Below are 21282 nucleotides of genomic sequence, written 5' to 3'. Positions count from 1 at the left end.
TCCTAAAACTCAACAACAACAAAACAACCCAATTCAAAAATGAGCAAAGGATCTGAAGAGACATTTCTTCAAAGGTACATGAATGGCCACTAAGCATATGAAAAGACAAAGTATAATGGTGGTTTCCAGGGCACAAATGGGAGGGGAGAATGGAAGTTATCGGTTAACGGAAACAGAGTTTCATTTTTACAAGATGAGGAAAAACTCTGGGGTTGAATGGTGGTGATGGTTGCACAACAATGTGAATACACTTAATTCCAATGAACTTTGCATTTAAAAATGGTTAAGATGGTAAATTTTATGTTATGTGTATTTTACCACAATAAGAAAAAAGGGAAAACTGAGTAGCTTCTTCAGTACCCAGATAACATTATTAAAAGCTTTAAAAAAACAAAAACAAGAATTAGGCCAGCCTGAAATTTACACCTACCAAGATCAACCTGACAGTAGCGAAACGACAATGGGATATTCATACAGTCTCCCCAGGAATGCAAAAAATGTGAAAATTATGGAGAATTCCAGAAATCAAAAGGGCAAAATATTTCGAAAAAACAACTATGTGAAAGCAGGCGTCTGCAACCACAGACAAGGGGGACCAGAGTCTAAACTAGGATATCATTTTAAAACTTCCTTAAAACACATATCAACAATTGCCTGGGTGTTTATTCCTGCTCTGTAAGCAACCTTACCTGTGAAGTAAATGCTAGGGAGGACCCAGTCCCCACGAAGACATACTTAGGTCAACCAGGGGTCTTTCGAATGAGGAGGGGGGACCCCAGAGATTCTATTTTCCATTACAAATTCCCAAAGTGGAATTTCCAGGACAAATTAATGGCACAGGAGTTTGAAATGAGTGAGTCAGCTTTCCAGGCCCAACCCAAGCATCAAAGTACTACAGTTCTGGGAGAGTGGCCCAAACGACCTCCACAACATCACTGTGATGCTCCTGGTCTTATTCTCAGTGTTAAAGCCAAAACGCGTGAGAATGGGAGCCACAACCTAGGGATGAAAGGGCCCTGCCTCAAAAGCACTACTTTAAAGTTAAACAGGGGCGCCTGGGTGGCTCAGTCGGTTGAGCGCCCGACTTCGGCTCAGGTCATCATCTCATGAGCTGTGAGTTTGAGCCCCGCATCAGGCTCTGTGCTGACAGCCCAGAGCCTGGAGCCTGCTTTGGATTCTGTGTCTCCCTCTCTCTTTGCCTCTTCCCCACTCACACTCTGTCTCTCTCAAAAAAAAAAAAAAAAATAAATAAACATTAAACAAAAATTTACATCAGTCTAGAATTTTCTTGGTCAGCAGTAGTGAGGTATCTACCTGATAGACCCCTTCCATCCTCCCAAAGATGGGGTAATCTGCTCTTTCCTTGTCCCTGCGCCTTCTGCCAACAAAAGTCTCCCATTTTGTATAGCTCTGCAGCTCCTTTCTATTTGCTAGATGAGATGCTGCCCAACTCATGAATCCCTGAATAAAGCCAATTAAATCCTCGAATTTCCTCAGTTGAATTTTTGGGGTGTTTTTAAAACACCATCCATGCCTCCTGCAGATGATGACAAAAAATGCTGAATAAAAATACTTATGTATGTATACTTTTTAATTTTTTAAGTATTTAAATTAAAAGAAAAACTTCTGAATTTTTAAAATTTTCTTAAAAGTATTAACATGTTAGCAAGAAAATAAAGAACACTCAGACCAAAATCTAAATGGAGGAAGAAACCCCCGCCTCCAGAGACAAGTAAACCTTGAAGTCTTTGCCCTGAGGCCATTCTACAGAACCAGGTGATCCTTCAAAGCCTCACTAGCATCAGGGCACAGCTCAGAGCCCACCCAAGGTGGGGAGTCTCTCTTTGCATGAGAATGAACCAGAAAGGAACCTGATCTACCTCTCCTCACCCACAACAGCTACCTGCAAAAAAAATCCAAGTCACTGAGTAGTTGGAGAAACAAACAAACAAACAACAAAAACACCCACAAAAGCTGTAATCATAAAACAACACTCACGGATTTGTAGTCCAAATTCCCACTACGTGGGTGATCAGAAAATTCTCAGTGCTCTATACTGCTAGTGGGAAGAAGGGTGTATTAGTACAACCACACTGGAAAAGTTTCCCCTAACCTAGGAGGGTCAGATGTGTTAGCAATTCCACTCCTAGATTATTCCCTGAAGAAACTCATGCTCATGCACACCAGGAGCCATGCACAAAGAATGTTCCCAGCAGTATCGTTCCTCAGAGCAAAAACACGAAAGTACACAGGGGTCTACAGTATGACTCCATGTCTATCATGTTCAAAAACATTCTTTAGTTATGCCTAAATTATGCAGAGATTGGTCATAGGTGGTAAAACTACTGAAAAAAAAATCAAGAGAATGATCATTACAAAAGAATAGCTGTGAGGGTACGGCTCTTTAACTGGGGTGGGAGGGTCAGGTTTCCATGTGTGGTCCTAACCTTTTCATTCCCTAACCTGGGGGATAGAAACATAGAAGTTCATTATTTTGTTTTAATGTATGTGTGTGGCTATATGTTTTAAATACTTCTTCTGCAGGGGCGCCTGAGTGGCTCAGTCAGTTAAGCGAATGTCGATTTCTGCTCAGGTCACGATCTCATGGTTTGTGAGATCAAGCTCCACATCAGGCTCTGCGCTGACAGTGCAGTCTGCTTAGGATTCTCTCTGCCCCTTCCCTGCTCAAGCACACACACACACATGCACACACTCTCAAAATAAATAAATAAACTTAAAAAAAGTTCCTCTTCTGTGTGCTATATTTTGTAGTAAACATATAGCAAAAAAAGAAAAAGAAAAAAAACTACTACGGAATTTACACAGTTATTAAAGAGTGAAGCAGGGACATCTGTACTGACATGGGAGGATCTCAAAGGCAAACCGATAGATAAAAAGGGCACGGAGCAGAGAGAGAGTATACGAAGAAAAACAAATAGAAATAGATTTATATTTTAAATGGACACATCATCTCTAAAAGGACAGACAAGATACTTCAACCAGAAGTGGCTTCTAGGGAGTGGAACTGGGCTATGAGGGAAAGGGACAAAACAAGGCTTTTATATACAGATGTTGGATCAGAGGCAAGTATTACTTAGCTGAAATACATACTTTTTTAAGTTAAACTTAATCCTTCGGTTTACCACTTGGTCTCCTGTTACAAGGCTCTATTAGGTCCATGTGTAGGGCTTCCAAGGCCTTGGCCTCACTGGTGGCTGTTCCACCAGACCTCAGTTTTCAGGGTGGAAGGCACTCCATCATCCCAAAGATTTCACTGTAAGGGGATGCCACCCCATCCAAACCCAGAATCCCACAAAGACCCTGTGTTATTGTAATTTAATAAGAAATGTGAATTTGGTCTTTATTCTATGTTTCTGGCAACAAAGGTTCTAAAACCCTTGGCATTTCCTGAGTGATAGGGGTGCAAGGAGAGTCTTTTGTTATTCACAATAAGCCCTTTTCAACCACACCACAGTCTATGCTAATGAGAACTCTCATTGGGCACCCAGATAGTTTTCAGGAGGAGGCTGGTTGCCAGAGTAACCAATGGTGAGATTAGAGGGTTGGAACTTTCAGCCCCACCCCTGGGCCTCAGGAAGGGGAGGCTAGAGATGGAGTCAATCACGGATGTTCAATCATGTGAACGTAACGGAACCTCCATGAACACCCTAAACAGCAGAATTCAGAGAGCTGATTGGTTGGTGAATCCATCTGTGTGCAGGGAGGGAGGCATCCCCCCAGCTCCAATGGGACACAAGTTCCTGTGCTCAGGATCCTTTTGGCCTTTACCCAAAGTACCCCTTTACCGGGATGTTCATTTGTATCCTTTATAACAAATCAGTAAACATACATAAAGTGACTCCCTGAGTTCTGTGAGCCATTAGAGCAAATTATCAAACCCAAGGAGGTGGTCATGGGAACCCCCTACTTACAGCCAGTTGGTCAGAAGTACAGGTGGCAATGTGGGACTTGTGACTGGCATCTGAATTGGAGGTAGTCTTGTACGACTGAGCCCTTAACCCACCGGGTCGCCACTAACTCCAGGTGGTTAGTGTCAGAACTGAATTAAATTGTAGGATGCCCAGGTGGTACCAGAGTCAGAAAATTGGTGTTAGCAAAAATACCACACATTTAGTCTCTAAAATGTTGTGGGTAAAAAAATACCATCAAAGACCCTTGGATGGGAACCCATCAGTGACTGGACCCTCGGGCTTACTTTGTTTGGCTTGCTGATCTGGGACAAAAATCTCAGAGGCAGTGACTGGGACCAGAAATCTGCTAGGGATTTCTAGTCTTTGCCCTCTGCCCTGGATAGGCCCTTCATTTGCCTCCTGGAGAAAAAACAAAACAAAAAAACAAAACTTTTTAAGCTGTGTTGTCTCCAGTAGGAGAAGTGAGCTTATGAGGGAGTAGAAACTGACTCAGAGTTTAAAAACGAGAGAGGCCAGGTATAGGACTAGACTCAGATCTTCACTTAGAAGGTAAAGTATACCATCCCCTCACTCATGACCAGTCTCAATGGACTTACTTTCCCTCTCCTCAGCAGGTGCCCCACGTCTGTTCTGCTCATCAAATGCCATCCCAAAGCCCCAGCACACGAAGCATGAAAATGCAAGTACCAGTAAAACCTTAGTTTGGGAGCATAATCTGTTCCGGAAGCATGCTTGTAATCCAAGGCACTTGTACATCAAAGCGAATTTCAAGAACCACTCACTCAGTTGTGATCATGTGACATTCAGCACAACACTACTCGTATTGTAAGACACGGCTCATTTTTATCAGGTTATAATTTATTAGCAACGTCTGCTCGTCTTGCGGAACACTCGCAGAACGAGTTACTCGTAATCCAAGGTTTTACTTAGAGTTGGAAGAAAAAAAGAAACCAGAGTTACGAATGCATACGCTCCGTGTGCTAGGAAGACCTCCCCCTCCAAAATGCCTCCCACACCATGCACCTAAACAACGCAAAGAACAAAAACGCTCAAATTTAACCTCTACAGATGCACTGTTTTGTGCAGAGTAAGTGCCGGCACTGGCAGGCAGTTTCAGCTCCCACCTGTCCTGCCCTGGACGTAAAGGGAAAGCGCGAACCGCCTGGAAGCCATTTCCCTCACGATGAGCCCTGCCAGCCCACCTAACGGAGCAGGAAGGGGTTCTGGCAGGCTCACCGCACAGACCACATGCTGGTCTCTCATCCGGTCCCAAAGATGGGGGGGGGGGGGGGGGGGAGGGAAGGCCCGAAGAGGCAACAGCTGGGGAGATGCAGCTCAGGAATTAGGACTCTGCTTGATCTCCCTCTGGACAGTTTCCTCCAGGTACATTCTCAGGACTAGCTGCTCCGGTCTCAAGCAAACTTAATTTTCTCAGGAAATTGTGAGTTGGGCATCCCATTCCAATTCCCCGCTTCCGTGCCTGTCCAATTTGTCTCTTGAGCTTGAAAATCCCAGCCCTGCATCTCAGGGCAGAGGCAGAGTGGAAAATGGGAGCTCTCCAAGTCCTCTCTCCACCCCACCCATGGCAACTTTCTTCTGTGATACGTCGTATTTGCCTCTTCCTGCCCCTAGTCTGCATGTGCATCAGGATGTCCGAGCTGCAACAACTGCCTCTCAGAGCTTGTTTCCCACGCTGGGACTCGCCTCTCCCCAGCCCGGTCAGCTGGCCCACTGGCCCACTACTTCCGGAAGAGTTTTTCAAAACCCCATTCACCTGGGGGTGGTCGCTGGCTCCGGCATCTCAGAGGTTTCTCACGGTCTCAGATCCCAGCAGGCGGCTGGGCATTCACAGAACGAATCCCCCCAACGGCAACCATTGTTTCAACAGGACTGCCTAAGCGCAGGGTCCTGTGGGTTCAGCAGTGAACACAGCAGACGCAAATCTCCACCCTGGCAGGGTTGCCACCATCCTCCCCCTACCAGCGAGGCTGGGGCATCATCCTTCCCAATACCTGGCTTTTCTCATCATCACCTTTCTCCATATGCCACCACCTGAATGCTGTCCTCTCCTCTCCACCAGCCCAAATATGGCCCCTTGCTTCAGGGCCAGCTCTCCTAAGAAGTCCTTCCTGAGTAGCCACCCACCTGACACAGTGCCCTCAGCTTACAGGCCCTCGGGCTCCTGTGCTCTCCTGTCTGCAATGTGTTCCCTTGTCGATGTGGTTTGAAGTGTTGGGGTTCGGAGCCGATAGTCAAGAAAGAGTTCTTGAGATGTCTTTGGTGCAAAAAGGTGGTTTTATTAAAGCACGGGAGCAGGGGGCAGAAAGAGCTGCGCTGCAGCTGTGAAGGGTGACTGACTACGTACTGGGGAGCTGGGGGAGGTAAAGAAAAGGGGACGTTTCCAAAGGGCTCTGAGAAGACTCACAGAATCCTGCAGGCCTAGCTATTGTCAGGCTAAGGTTGGTTTTGTCCCCTGAGGCATTAAGAGGGTGGGGAGGAACAGTCAGACTGCCAGTCTCAAGTATTTGTCACTGGGCTGTAGATAATAAGGTCACATTGTAACTGTTCTCCACCAACCATCAACACGGCCACCATGCTGATGGGTGCCACTTCACATAAGTGATTTTGTTTAATCCCTCCACAAGGGTTTCATCGTCCTTGTTTTACAGATGAGGAAACCAAGGCTCGAAGGGGCTCGGGAACCTGCCAAGAGTGACAGGGCTGGTAAAGGGCTAAACCCAAACTCCACTCCTGACGCCAGCCCTGCTCTCAGCCACTTCTCTGGCAACTGCCTGCATCCATTTTCGTGGTGAGCATCACACACGGCACAGAATCAGTCTCAGCGAGCAGTGCCGTAACTGCTCCTCGTTAACAAGCACTACTTGAGCAGGCATGTATTTTGCCCCGGCACATGCACGCCCTCTCTCCCCAACCACAAGCTGCACCACCAAGGGCAAGGGCCGCGTCAGATCCTCCTGGGGCCCTACAGCATCCAGGAAAGAGCACACACACACAGTCAACGCCTGAGGAAGGAACGATTTCTTGGAATATTGCACGGCAATAGCTTTTGCCCTTCTTAAACCATTCAGTCAATTGTGAAATGCAGGATTAGGTCACGGGGAATTTATTCTGCCAAATATTCAAACTGCCATTTAGGACGACGGGAAGTTAAAAAAGGGAAGGGAAAGATGGCTCAGGTCAGTAAAAATACAAAGAGCTGCTCTGCAACCAGCTGGAATAGAACAGTCAAAAGCCTGGAAGGCTGAGGAAATCCTAAGGTCTCACTGAAGTGGCCCTCGCCTCAGCCTTGGGCAACACAACAGAGAGGAGACCTTGCCCAAGTGACTGATGGCTCTGTCACTTGATGGCTCTGATGGCTAGAAGCTCTGATGGCTCTGATGGTAGAAGCTGCAAATGGAAGAGATGAAATAGGAAAGACTGAGAGTTTCAGGGTGATCCCTTCAGCCACGCGCACCGGGACACAGCCACATCACATTCTAATCCCCTGTGGAAAAGCAGGAGGAACTCGAAGCCAGAATTCAGGTGCCACTTTCAAAGCTTGCCTCTGCCTCTTAACCGGAAGAGCTGGTTGATCACTGAACCCCTCTAACCTCTGTTCTGTCATCCATAAACTGCGAAACCATGACCTTCACCAGTGCCAATATGAACTGTCTCATGAAATGATGAAGCTATAAAGTGCTATCCACACGTAAGGACGATTACCAACAACAGAAACAACAGAACGTCAGTAGGTGGCTCCATGGTGTCTGAGAACATGCCCGTTGGGATTGGACCCCAGTATTTGTTGAAACCTTGATGGCTACTGGGCAGGAGAGAGGCTGTCGCTATTAGATTATAGCAGCCATTCTGTTTTTCTTGAGGCAAAACTTTCTTTTTTTTCTGTATTGTTAAGTCCATTCTGCTATCCCCAAGCATTCAATAAAATTTTGTGAAACGTCTGGTAATAGTTCCTAAAAGCTGTACTTCGAGAAGTTATTAAACTGGTCAGTCTGCATGTTTAAGGAAAAATGGTACAAGCAGAGGAGCAATAGCCCTGAGACAGGAGAACAAGGTGCCATGCAGGAAGAGTGGACAGACAGCTGGTCAAGAAAGTAAGCAACCCAGGTAGATTTCATTCGACGAATATTCTGGGGGGCCTACTATGTAGGTTCTAGGCTTGCTCAAACATACAAGCACTCCTTAGGTATTTCTAGAAACACTTGGGGAGGGAAACTCAGTAAAAGACTTCCTGAAGGTCAAGTGTGAAAAGACCTTGACTAATTGTTATTTAGGGACTAAAGTGACAGGCTGTCCTTGAGACAGACAAAGTCAGAGCTATCTCAGAGTCAAAGGTCAAATACATTAAAGGTTTGCCTCATTCGGCATTCATGTTCATCCCACTTCCTCCATGGTTTGCTGGGAGAAATGAGTTCTTAATCTTATCAAAGATCCCTTTTTTTGTAATGAGTTAACTAGCTGCTTTCAAGATTCTTTGATTATGATATGCCTAGGTGGGGCTCTCTTTTGAGTTTTCCTATTTGGAGTTCATTGAGCTTCTTGGGTACACAAATTACTTTTCATCCAATTTGGGAAGTTTTTGGCCATTATTTCTTCAAATATTCATCCTGCTCCTTTCTCTTCAGCCTCTCCTGCTAGAACTCCCATTATGTACATGTTGTTTAAAAGAAACCCACAGGGGCACCTAGCTACTGGCTTAGTAGGTAGACCATGGGACTCTTGATCTTGGGGTTGTGAGTTCAAGCCCATGTTGGGCCTAAAACTTACTTTAAAAAGAAAGAAAAGAAAGGGGCACCCAGGTGGCTCAGTCGGTCAAGCATGTGAATTCGGCTCGAGTCATGATCTCACCAGTCAAGAGTTCAAGCCCCACATTGGGCTCTGTGCTGACAGTGTGGAGCCTGCTTAGGATTCTTTCCCCATCCCCTCTCTGCCCCTTCCCTACTAGCATTCTATCTCTACCTCAAAATAAAAAATATACGCGTTAAAGAAAAGGAAAAAGAAAAGAAAGGCACAAGCTCAAAGTGGAGTCACTTGCCTGCAGGACAACAAACTTAGACTTAGTTTTTCAGTTTCATCTTCTCTAGGAGTGGAATCTTAAACCAATTGATCTGGAATTTTCTGGTAAGCACCAAAGACTTAATCGTCACAGGGGCCTTTTTAAGCCCAGAAGAAAATAAGGTAATCCATCTAAAAATGTTGGAGAAGTATATAAAGTACACCAAAGATGGCTGATGGGGCTAAAACAAATTCTGGTCTCCAGCTTAGAGACCCCTCCTCCATGTGCTTCTTCCTTTGTTTGCTGCTCACACGGAAACCCCCACAGATATGGAGGCTGACAACTATAAATTACCCGTCCCACTTGGCATTCGGCGTTCAGATCTTTCACCACCAGTGTTAAATAAATCTCCAATCCACCAAGATCTCCGAGTGCTAGGTTTTTCCTCCAGCTTTCCAGCCTGGTTCTGTAACAGTAAGACCCCCTGCTCCTCCCCCTAAGGGAAAGTGACTTTGTCTGGAACAACCCTTTCTTTTCTTTTGCTAATAACTCCTTACCTCCCGCTCCTTCCTGTAAACACCTTCCTGTAAATACCTGGTACAACTCCTCCCAGCTCCTCTACTTACTACCTGGGATGCTGAATCGTTTTTAAGAAAGCCAATCAGATCTTCAAATTTACTATGCCTGAATTTCTGTTGTCTAATAATGTTGACAGGCTAGGTGGTGTCCTACAGGCTTCTGAGGCTCTGCTCGTCTTCCTTCAATTTTGTTTCCTTCTGTTCCTCAGACTGGGTAATTCTCAATTGACCTATCTTCTTCAAGCTCATGGATTCTTTCTTCTGCCTGCTCAATTCTGCTAGTGACTTTTTCATTTCAGTTATTAGATTTTTCAACTCCAGAATTTCTTTTTGGTTTTTTGTTTTTTTTTTTTTGTAATTTCTATCATCTCAATTTGCTAAGGCACTGTTCTCACACTTTAGTTCTTCAGACATGTTTTAACATGGTTGATTTAAACTCTTAAAAAGTATAACATTTGAGCTTCCTTAGGGACAGTTTTTTGTTTTTTTTTAAATCTTGGGAGGAGCTGAGGGGAGGGAGACACAGAATCCAAAGCAGGCTCCAGGCCCTGAGCTGTCAGCACAGAGCCTGACGTGGGGCTCAAACTCAAAAACCGTGAGATCATGACCTCAGCTGAAGTCGGACACCTAATCGACTGAGCCACCCAGGCGCCCCAGGGACAGTTTATTTTAAATGTTTACTTATTTTTGAGAGAGAGAGAGAGCACACAAGGGGAAGGGCAGAGAGAAAAAGAGAGACAGAGGATCCAAAGCAGGCTCTGCACAGTCAGTGCAGAACCTGAGGTGAGGCTTGAACTCACAAACTGCAAGATCATGACCTGGGCCAAAGTCAGATGCCAAAGGAACTGAGCCACCCAGATGCCCCATTTAGGAAGAGTTCCTATCGACAGCTTTTCCTGTGTATGTGCCACTCTTTCTTCCTTGTTTGCATGACTCCTAGCTTCTGTTGAAAATAAGATTTGGTTGGCACAAAAACACGCAGATCAATGGAACAGAACAGAGAACCCAGAAATGGACCCACAAACGTCCGGCCAAATAATCTTTGACAAAGCAGGTAAGAATATCCAATGGAATAAAGACAAGTCTCTTCAGCAAACTGTGCTGGGAAAACTGGACAGCAACATGCAGAAAAATGAATCTGGACCACTTTCTTAAACCATACACAAAAATAAACTTTCTTAAACCATACACAAAAATGGATAAAAGACCTAAATGTAAGACAGGAAGCCATCAAAATCCTCAAGAAGAAAGCAGATGAAAACCTCTTTGATCTTGGCCGCAGCAACTTCTTACTCAACATGTCTCCGGAGGAAAGGGAAACAAAAGCAAAAATGAACTACTGGGACCTCATCAGACTAAAAAGCTTCTGCACAGCGAAGGAAACAATCAGCAAAACTAAAAGGCAATCGACAGAACGGGAGAAGATATGTGCTAACGACATATCAGATAAAGGGTTGGTATCCAAAATCTATAAACAACTTATCAAACTCAACACCCAAAAAACAAATAATCCAGAGAAGAAATGGGCAAAAGACATGAATAGACACTTCTCCAAAGAAGACATCCAGATGGCCAACTAACACATGAAAAATGCTCAACATCACTCATCATCAGGGAAAGACAAATCAAAACTACAATGAGATACCACCTCACACCTGTCAGAATGGCTAACATTAACAACTCAGGCAACAACAGATGTTGGCAAGGATGCGGAGAGAGAGGATGTCTTTTGCACTGCTGGTGGGAATGCAAACTGGTGCAGCCACTCTGGAAAACAGTATGGAGGTTCCTCAAAAAATTAAAAATAGAACTACCCCACAACCCAGCAATTACACTACTAGGTTTTTTCCCAAGGGATACAGGTATGCTGTTTCGAAGGGACACTTGCACCCCAATGTTTATAGCAGCACTATCGACAACAGCCAAAGTATGGAAAGAGCCCAAATGTCCATCGATGGATGAATGGATAAAGAAGATGTGGTATGTATATAGATATAGATAGATACACACACACACACACACACACACACACACAATGGAGTATTACTCGGAAATCAAAAAGAATGAAATCTTGCCATTTGCAACTACATGGATGGAACTGGAGGGTATTATGCTAAGCGAAATTAATCAGTCAGAAGAAGACAAATATCATATGACTTCACTCATACGAGGACTTTAAGATACAGAACAAATAAGGGAAGGGAAGCAAAAATAATATAAAAACAGGGAGGGGGACAAGACAGGGAGGGGGACTCTTAAATACGGAGAACAAACAGAAGATTACTGGAGGGGTTGTGGGAGGGGGGAGGGGCTAAATGGGTCAGGGGCACTAAGGAATCTACTCCTGAAATCACTGTTGCACTATATGCTAACTTGGATGTAAATTTAAAAAAAAAAAAATTTTTTTTAAAGAAAGAAAAGAAGATTTGGCCATTTCTCTTGAATAAATGTTCCTTCAATTGATGCAAGCCTTTGAGTTCTGAAAAAGATGATTTTTGACACTTTTTGCCAGTTTTTTCATTTCTTTATGGAGGAGCATCTTTTAAGAAAAATCTTTGTTTCACTATTCCCCAGAATCTATATCTTGTGTGGTATTTAGAAAGAGGCTTTCAGGAGTGCCTGGGTGGTTCAGTCAAGCGTCTGACTCTTGATTTCGGCTCAGGTTCTCACAGTTCGTGGGTTCGAGCCCCATGTCAGGCTCTGTGTTGCCAGAGGGAGCCTACTTGGGATACTCTCTCCCTCTCTCAAAATAAACACAGAAAGAAAGAAACAGAGAGAGAGAGAGAGAGAGAGAAAGACAGAAAGACAGACAGAAAGAAAAAAAAAGAGGTTTTTATCCCCCTCCAAACAATTTTTTGGAGAACAGGGGTAAGAGAGAGGAACTCTGATACTTAAACACCCTGTCCCTCATTTTGAGCCCTAAATGTATTATAAATTATGCCCTTCTCTATTTTTTTTTAAGACTGATCATTCAAAATTAAAAGACACAGCAAAACAAAAAGTTGTAAACATGTAATTTTGTAGTCCCAGCATCCAGGAAAAAAATATTGGCACAGCATTCCAAAATAACCAAAAAGGAGATGTTACGTGTTCTGCTTTATAATATACCTTTCTCAAGAAAAAGCATTGTGGCTCTTGCTCTGGAATAATAAATTGAGAGCAACAGTTTGATTAGAGTACATGGGCTATTTTTAAAGCTGCACTGTATGACAGTGAACAGACAGCATGTGAGGCAATACTTTTTGATGTACATTTTGGTGGTTTCCCATTTTATTTATTTTTTAACATTTTATTTCTCAGTAAGCTCTACACCCAACATGGGGCTCAAACTCACAACGCCAGCATCAAGAGTCACAAGCTCTATGGACTGAGCCAGCCAGACACCTCGGCTTCCCATTTTCTGCTGTAAAATTGCTGATCTGAACAGCCTAGATTGTACGCTTGCCCTGTCACACTTCAGGTTATATTTCTAGAACTGACATCGCTGCGTCTCATTTTCCCCCGCCATTTAATGCCCTGCCCTGTGTGGGGCACATTTTCCTCTCTCTGAATGAAGGCTGTGTCACTCAGTGATGTCACTGCCATCATTAATAGACTCTCATATGCTGTTTATTACCAGACAGTGCTGCTTCACCACCTGAAGGGGGAACTCAGAGCCAAAGGTAGAGAGAGACTGTATTTCAAACTGCAGAGCAGGAATCTAAGACAGTCCCCCCATTCAAATTTGTTTTTCTTGGAACCCCACAGACCTTCACTCTTACCCATATGGGGCAACATCAGCATCGGCCATCGCAGGAGGCGAGGCTGCGTTAATAATTTTCAACCAGGTGGCACATGCCACCCACATTTCCTGAGGCCACACCCAGTGACTCAAGTCCACCACATCCACGTATCATCTAACACTGAATCTGTAAGAATTTGATAGTGGGGCACCTGGGTGGCTCAGTCGGTTAAGGTTGTGACTCTCGGTTTCGGCTCAGGTCATGATCTCACGGTTCATGAGTTCAAGCCCCACATTGGGCTCTCTGCTGTCAGTGCAGAACCCACTTTGGATCCTCTATCCGCCACCCTCTCTGCCCCTCCCCTGTTCTCTCTCTCCCTCTCAAAAATAAATAAACATTAAAACAAATCATTTAAAAGTAAGAATGTGATGGTAACGGCCCCTCCAAAGACATTGCTAGCTCTTCACTGAAAGGTCAGGGAGAAGCAAGAGTTCTCACCATTTCCAGATAGGTGAGCTGAAGGAAAAGGAAAAGGCAGGCATTGGTTTTTGGTGCCAGAATCTCTTGGTAACCAAGCCTGACCAGAAACCACCAGTACTCTTAAGTACCAGACTTCTTTTCTCTTCATTTGAGGTGATGTAAGAACCCGGGGGGGGGGGGGGGGGGGGGGGGGGTGGCGATGGGGGTGATGCCAGACCTAGACTCAGAAGGATCAGTGGCCCGATTTTACAGCCACCTGTCAGACAAAGCCCCGGAAGACACACAGAATCTCAGTTCCACCTATTTTGTACTTTAATCCCACCTATTTTGTGCCCATAGTGTGTGAGAAATGAGGCCTTAAATAGGCTAATTGAATCTAGTGGTCCAATCACATGTTAAAGGCAGCCTGGGTAGAAGAGTACACAGGTTCCATGGGAAGAAAACTAGGGTAATGTGATGCCTGAATCTGGGGCACATGGGCTGTGAGGCCATCCCCAAATATTTGGGGGCAAAACGGCAATGAACTGGGCTCTGCCTAGCAGTTGGACTCAGAGGCAAAGATCTAGTTTCATCCTGGCCAGGAATCTCTTGAATTTTAAAGAAATGTCATCGGGTTGAGAACGAAACTCCTAAAGTTGCTTAGTTAAGTAATTTACTGTAGTTTGCAATCATAGCATTGTTTCTTGAGGTAAAATTCTTTAATTCCATCAAGATAAAGCATTAAGAATAAACATGCTAAGGGGCGCCTGGGTGGCTCAGTCAGTTAGGCGTCTGACTTCGGCTAGGTCATGATCTCACAGCTCATGAGTTCGAGCCCCGCGCCAGGCTCTGTGCGGAGAGCTCGGAGCCTGGAGCCTGCTTCGGATTCTGTTTCCCTCTCTCTCTGCCCCACACCTGCTTGCTCTCTGTCTCTCAAAACTGAATAAGCATTAAAAAAATTTTTTTTAAAAAGAATAAACATGCTAAGACAATAAAAACTATAGTTATCATTTTGTGTTAAGAAATCTGTGTCTATCTGTTCTTTTATATACTTTAATTCCAGGGAATTTAGTCTGTTCAGAATAACAAGGCAGTCTCAAGATTCCAATTAAAATATGCAACTGAGTAATTGGTTTTAAAATCAGATGTGCTTCTAGGTAGGAATTTTATTAAGTTTAAAATCAGTATGCCAGATGATAAAGAAGCTCAAAGATGCTCAGCATCATTAGTAACCAAGGAAATTCACAATGAAACCATAAGACACCAACACATCTTTCAGAATGGCTAAAATTCAATAGACTGACCGTATCCAACGTTGGTGACGATGTGGACAGACCGGAACTCTCACATGCTGCTGTTGGAAAAGATAGTGTGGCCACTTTGGAAGAAGGCTGGGTAGATTAAGTTAAACATACACCTGCCCTATGATCTAGACACTCACTCCTATACATATGCCCAAGACAAAAGGAGATATATGTCCACATTCATTCGTTCATAGCAGTTTCATTCAGAACCACCAAAACCTAGAAACAACTGAAATGCCCAAAGACAGGCGAATGGATAAACAAACGGTGGGGTACCCACATAACAGAATACTACTCTGAAACAAAAGGGAAAGTACCGATGGATGAGACAACATGGACAGATCTCAGAATAATTATGCGAGTAAAAGAAGCCAGACAAAAAAGGACACATGCTATATGACTCCACTCACAGAGAATTCCAAAAAATGCAAACTAATCTACAGTAACAGAAAGCAGTTCAGTGATTACTAGGGATGGGGAGCAGGGTTGTGGGGGGGAGGAATTATCAAGGGGCACGCGGACACTTTCGGAGGTGATGGATATGTTCACTGTCTTAACTGTTACCTTACAGTTATACAAGTGAATACATACGTGAAAACGTACGTATCACACACTGAACATGTGCAATTTATTATCTTAAAAAGACCTCGATAAATAGCTTCAAATGGTAAAACAGAAAACAGTATAAGGATGTTTAAGAAAAGATAGCAGTCAGTTTAATTTATTAGATTTACAGGAATTATTAAAGCATGTTTGTTAAGCAAAACAACTGGAAGTATTAAAACAATTAAAGAAAGTTGAATGTAATTTATAAATTTAATTTACAATTTTCAAACGAGCTAAGGTTGCAAATGGAATCAAGTATTAATCAAAAGGTCCCTACAAACTGATTGTTAAAATTTTCTAGAATCATAAATAGAACAGAAAGATCTGTAGACTACACTTAAAAGCTAAATTGAAAAGACTAGGGGCACATAGGTGGCTCAGTTCGTTAAGAGTCTGACTTCAGCTCAGGTCATGATCTCGTAGTTCATGAGTTCAAGCCCCGTATCAAGCTCTGTGCTGACAGCTCAGAGCCTGGAGCCTGCTTTGGATTCTGTGTCTCCCTCTCTCTCTGCCCATCCTCCACTCATGCTCTGTCTCTCAAAAATTAACATTAAAAAAAAAATTTTTTTTAAGTTAAAAGAAAAGGAAAAGACTAGCTCTTAGGATGCCTGACTGGCTGGGGTCACGGGTTTAAGACCCACGCTGGGTGTACAGATTACTTAAATAAATATATAAACATTAAAAATAAATAACTAAATAAATTTTAAAATAACAAAACACTAGCTCTCACAGGAAGAAGCTGTTTTGAGTTTGTAACTTTGACAAATTGAAAATCAATTTTTTTTAATGTTTTCATTTACTTTTTTGAAGGAGAGAGAGAGAGAGAGCATGAGCGGGGTTGGAGCAGAGAGAGAGGGAGATATAGAATTTGAAGCAGGCTCCAGGCTCTAAGCTGTCAGCACAGAGCCCGATGCGGGGCTCGAGCTCACAAACTGTGAGATCATGACCTGAGCCGAAGTCGGATGCTCAACCGGCAGAGCAACCCAGGCGCCCCCAATTTTTTTTTCAACCAAAGTAACTTCCAAATAATCTTTGCATTACACAAAAGCCCAGGGGTAGGGGAGGGGTGTGGCATCAGAAGCCACACCCAGGCATTCCAGTCACCTGAAACTCACCAAGTCACTTAGTCTCTCTGAACTTCAGTTTCCTCATCCGTAAGAGAGGAATCCAGAAAAAACACTCATTATTAATGATTTCATATTAATAAACTTCATACTGATAAACAGCACTCGGAGAAGCATACAGTGATGTGCAAATACAACAGATAAGCATCATGACATCACTCCGTGAGTAACTGCGCCTTTCCTAGACCCTGGCGGACCAGTGACAGACGTGGGAAAGGTGACACACATATCCTCAGAGACTAACATGACTCAGCACAGCCAGATCACGGAATTTTCCCTAAGGCCTCAGCCAGGGACGGAGGTGTTTTGGGAGGGGAGCTGCCACATGTGGAATGTGGCCCCACTGCACGCACAACTGGTGGAAATGTACTTGGAGCCTTCTTGGATACACGACCCACCCTTTCTCTGACCTGCAGGCCGATCAGGATAAGGAGCTAAGTGACACAGCAATTAGGGGGTGCTAGGGTGGCTTCAGTTACACCTCTGGCATACTGCTTTAAAAAACAAAAACAAAAAAACTGCATCCCTCTCCCTCCAGGATCACCAAGGAGACAGCAAAGGAGGAGGGCAGTGTGGCAACCTTCCATGGCAGCCTTCGTTCCCATAACTAAGCAAAACTCCGGGGAATCAGCAGGGACTTACAGATGAAGTGCCAGACAAGCCTTAACAAATTAGATGACCTGGTACGAGGCAGCCCTTCTTGGCAATAATTTTCCCTTGCTACTGACAGATTTGGGGGAAGACATACAAGAAAAGAGGATACTCTTTATAAAGGAGGAGTAAGGTCAGAATCTTGGATTCTGCTGATCAGCCTTCTCTGGGCCCCAATTTCTCAGCTCCCTAAGACAGGTGGTTTGGGGCCCTCACCCAGCTCTCCCACTTCTCCTTACAGGGATGCAAGTAAGAGCAAGAACATGCAACTCTATCAACCAAGAGGAAGACGAGGGCAAGCAGAGAGAACAGGGCAGGGAAACCGTGTGGAGGGCAGAGTCTATCAAAAGTCCAGAGCCCTTTTCACTACATACCCATCGCCGTTACTCCCATGACTTTCATGTGATGAGAAGGTGTTGTTGTTGTTGTTGTTGTTTTTAAGTACACTCCATGCCCAACGTGGGTTTGAACGCATGACCTTGAGATCAAGAGTCGCATGCTCTACAGACTGAGCCAGACAGGCGCCCCCACTCCACCCACTTTTCAAAGCAAACACAATCCTAGAGTGGAAATGGCCATATCCAGTCCAAGACTTAGGACAAGAGAGGATTGTGGGAACATCTCAGAAAGCAGAACATTTCCCGGGTCATGAAGAGTTATCTGAGAAAAGTCCCTACACAATGGGTGGAAACCCAAGAAAAATCCCTACACAAAGGAATCTGCACTCTGAGCACAGAACGTGAGCTCTGGGGAAGGCTGTCCCTCAGCCACAAAGTCCCCAGGGCCACTGACTATGAAATGAGGATAGCGACTGGCCTACCTATGGATATAGGGAAGAGCAGCGTCATCAGTGTCTGAAATACAGGGAGAAGGCTAGACAGGCGAGGATCGCGCCTGGCTGGGACGTTCATGTGGTCTAGCAGCGGGACATAGGACTGGATTATTAGGTGGATTGCGGCCTAGAGGGCCTTGGCTTTAGGCCGAGGAGATGCACCCTGATCAGTGCATCAAGGGAAACCTGTGTGGGAGAAACAGTCGGTTACACAGGACAGTGCTGCCTGAGCACTAGGTGGGAGAAGGTCCGCCTTCATTCACCCCTTCGCCCCTTCATCATTGCGACTCCCCAAGAATGGGTGTCGTTGCCTGGAAACACACGTCAAGCATTTTTACAGCCAGTTGACAGAGTCACCTTCTGTGCCCAGCTCCACGCTTCCCTGAGTCCCCCCCCCACTGCCCAGCTGCCTGTTGTACCATTGACTCAGGGGGTCTTCTCAGAGGCCGCGTGCCCTAGACGTGCTTCTTGCGGTCCTGAGAAGCCTCACCACCTTCCCCTTGACCAGCTTCCCAAGCGACACCCTTCCAGAAGTAAGGCCTCCTGCCAAGGCTGCCGGCTACCAACTGGGGCCAGCGGGCAGCCAGATGTCACTTTCCTGTGTTACTTGAGAGAGAGAGATCAAGAACAGACAAGGACTGCTTGTATTTTCCAAAACTTAGAGCTTGGCCTTTTTTATTTATTGAACTTGATAAGCGACATGCTGGGACTACTAAAATCTACACCTGCTCCTGAAGAAGACCCACGCACATCCCACCGACCTGGCTTCAGGCACGGACTTACCCTCAGTGTTCTGTCAGCTCTCAGTGGCAGCTGCTATCTAAAGTGAAAGAAAAAAGAAGTGTTATCCTCCTTTCTCCAGGCACCCCCCAGAGACCCTAGGGGTGGCAAGAACATAGATTTGTAACCCAGAGAACTGCTGCTTCGCTTCCATCCCAGGCGGCCGGGGGTGGGGAGTGGAGGGGAACCAGACAGCACAGGGCTGACAGCACCCTGGCTCTCATCCAACTGTCTGGGCCCCACCTTGGCTGCTTGGCCGCTTGGCCACCCGTTCCCATGACCACTCAAAGCCTGTTTCCTCATCTGTGAAATGGGAATAATAACATCCAGCTCACAGGGTTTCCCAAGGAGGGAACACGCACCAAAGCACTGGCACCAAGCCTGTACAAAGGACGCTCTCAGACATCAGCCAACGTGCTTAGTAAGAAGCATTTAAGTAAAACCCTTTTCTGGCACCTGCAACACAAGAATAAGAAGTTCTAGAAACTTTTGTTGTATCTGACATGATTCCTCTTCCTGCCCACCTCCATCCAGCCCCAGGCCCACTCTCTCTGCAGAGCTGTCTCGAATCCTTCAGGAGCTACCTCCCCTTTGGATTCTCTGAGCCTGGTTCCTATCTCATTAAGCAACCTGACACTAATTAAGAACTGACCTGAGAGCTGATAGGTCTGCTATTTCCCTATTTCCTCAGACCTTTTCTTGCAGAGATAACACATCCATGCACGAGAGCACACCCCCCTGTTTAGGCCCACGGAAGCCCATCGCTTTCAGAGTTTACAGACCACTTGTTTTTGAAAGGCCACACCTGTCAGTCAGCTCCACCCACCGGTCAGTAAAGAGCAAAATGGAGACACAGGCCGCAAGCGATCAAATGGACTGAATCCATGTTCTAAGGAGCTCAGTTGCCCTGATAGATTATGTCGAGGCTAAAAATGAATGTTTGGGGCATTCAAATCAATAAAATATTTATCGAGCACATACCTTACATGAGGCAGCCTGCCAGAAGGCACAGGCTCTGTTCCCAAAAGGCCAAAAAGCAAGTTGTTGAGGGCTAGCTCACAGAGGATGAAAACAGGAGAATACACGAGAGGGAGCCAACTGGGGACTCTGAGCCTGGCAGCCTGGGGCAGACCTGCAAATGAGGACCTAACAGTACCTTTGCTGTCGGGTTGCTATGATGACCAAATGCCATAATACATGCGGGGGGCTAGTAGGTCCCCTGCCACCATACAGTAAGATCTCAATAAAGGTTGGCTTTTGTGATTAATAACAGTAAGTCATTTATCATCATCATTATGAAAAGAGACAGCCCACATCCAACTGAATAGATTTAGGAGTATATGGGGAATAATGCAGGAAAGCCTGAGTCTTGAAGAATAATTTCATTTTGACAGGACAAGGTAAGAGGCAAAACCCTGCAGGAAATGTCACCAAGGAACAAGAGTGGAGGAAGGACACCAGGACGCAAGTCCGGGATGACAGCAAGCAGTCTCAGATGAGGGCTGAGGCAGAAGACGGTCTCTGGTGTCAAATGCAAGAAAAAGGCCAATAGATGGGATCACATCTTTGTACTCAGTAGGTGAGAGGAAATGGTTCTTTTTGTCATTTCCCAAAGTCCGCTGTCATGCCCTCCTCCTTTGGCAGTTTGGCAACGTGCCCACAACTGAGACTACAGGCAGTGGGGGCAAAGGGACCAAGGGATGGTCAGCCAGGCCCACACACCATACCAGAGTACGCAGGCAAAATGGGCCACTTCCGCGAAAGAGGTCTCTGGTGAGAAACTAGCCGCCAAGCAGGCACTCTCTCTGCATAAAAGGAGTAGGGGCCCCTTCGGAAGAGGGTCAGAGGCTGTCAGGAGGCAGCCAAAGAGAAGGCCCACACTAATCCTCGAGGAAAATGTTTACTTGGGCGAGGCATCCAACTTACGCGGGAGAGTGCGAGCCACAGATCTGCGCCGTCTGGGGCCTGCCAGGCCTTCCTCCCAGATTCACTGCCCAACGACAATCATCCTTGCGGCTCCCAAACGTGACTCTTTCCTGGCTCCCCAACCTCCACCCTTTCTTCCTCACTGGTTTCCAATTTGAGCCATTTCCAGTAATTCACCTGAAACATGTGTCAACAGCACCGACAGGGTACAGGGCAGAAGGACACAGAGAACTGCAACTTGGAATGACCCTGGTCTGAGGTCCACCCTGCTAACGTCTCAGACCGCTATAAGCAGTGTTGGGAGGGCTGGCCCCTAGCACAGCACCCGGGGTACTGGGGTGCCAGCAGTGAGAC

At 45.4% G+C, this 21282-nt stretch overlaps 2 protein-coding genes across 5 annotated transcripts in view; both read right to left on the bottom strand.

Annotated features, from left to right (window-relative positions):
- The window catches only part of LOC109246826 (40S ribosomal protein S25-like), a 73963-nt gene that overhangs the window by 25723 nt on the left and 26958 nt on the right, over positions 1-21282 (bottom strand).
- PC (pyruvate carboxylase) overlaps positions 1-21282 on the bottom strand; it is a 101374-nt gene that overhangs the window by 77756 nt on the left and 2336 nt on the right. For 2 of the 4 annotated variants that reach the window (XM_053899414.1, XM_053899416.1), the window contains exon 2: positions 19006-19042. The gene's annotated coding sequence lies outside the window, so the exon portion shown is untranslated. Of the gene's footprint in view, positions 1-18210; positions 18233-19005; positions 19043-19364; positions 19459-21282 lie in introns of those variants that run through there. The other 2 variants (XM_053899415.1, XM_053899417.1) reach the window with 2 other exon arrangements.

The sequence above is a fragment of the Panthera pardus genome, unplaced genomic scaffold (assembly GCF_024362965.1).
Source record: "Panthera pardus isolate Hobbes unplaced genomic scaffold, ASM2436296v1 HiC_scaffold_12, whole genome shotgun sequence".
NCBI classification, from domain to species: Eukaryota; Metazoa; Chordata; class Mammalia; order Carnivora; family Felidae; genus Panthera; species Panthera pardus.
The sequence above is the reverse complement of the archived record's forward strand: the minus strand, read 5'-3'. Positions and strand labels throughout refer to the sequence as shown.